Genomic DNA, 785 nt, shown 5'->3' with positions numbered 1-785 from the left:
CTATAATTTGGCTCTGAAGTTGCTAGAGGGCCAGACCATTATAAATAGGGAAGCAGGTTGGTTACCACGACAGTAGAAGTGATTGGGAAGATACGGGGAAACAACGCGATGTAACAGCCTTGGAACGCGGGATGATTGTTGGCGCTCGGAGCCATGGAGCGAGTATCAGCAAAACAGCAGAATTCGTTAAATGTTCAAGAGCGGCTCATTGTTAAAGTGTTTAAAGACCGGACTGCCAGCCGAAAATCTGGGTCTGAACGTGCGAATTGTGGCCGTCAGCGACTAGTCAATGTTAGGGCAGAACGGGGGAGGGGCAAGACTGGTACAAGACAACAGAAGGGCAACAGCGCCGTGTCAGATTCCTCGCATCACCTTTCATCATCTCGTGGAGTCACCAGGCGGCCCAACGAAGTACTGATGGGGTGGTCATAATAATCTGGCCACTCAGTGGATATATATATACAGTAAAGTCTCTGTTATCGACTAACACCGATATTCAACTAACCTGAACTCTCATCTACCCAGAAAAGAAAAGAAAAATCCCCTGTGTACTCTCTGTTTTGCTGATCTGCAGCATGTATCATCCTGGAAATGATCGTGTATCTATTTCCCTTAATTTGCTTTTGATGACTGCATTTGAATATTAACACGACGTCAATACAGAGTTTATGGTGTGGTACAGTATGAGGTATGGCATTAGTTAGACATATTTTTATTAGTAACTCTCAAGCAACCAGAAACTACATTTGTCTGGAATCTACCAATCCCTGTGGATGCCGGATAAA

This window comes from Nanorana parkeri, unplaced genomic scaffold, assembly GCF_000935625.1.
Source record: "Nanorana parkeri isolate BGI_ZX_2015 unplaced genomic scaffold, ASM93562v1 scaffold1586, whole genome shotgun sequence".
Classification (NCBI taxonomy): domain Eukaryota; kingdom Metazoa; phylum Chordata; class Amphibia; order Anura; family Dicroglossidae; genus Nanorana; species Nanorana parkeri.
The sequence above is the reverse complement of the archived record's forward strand: the minus strand, read 5'-3'. Positions refer to the sequence as shown.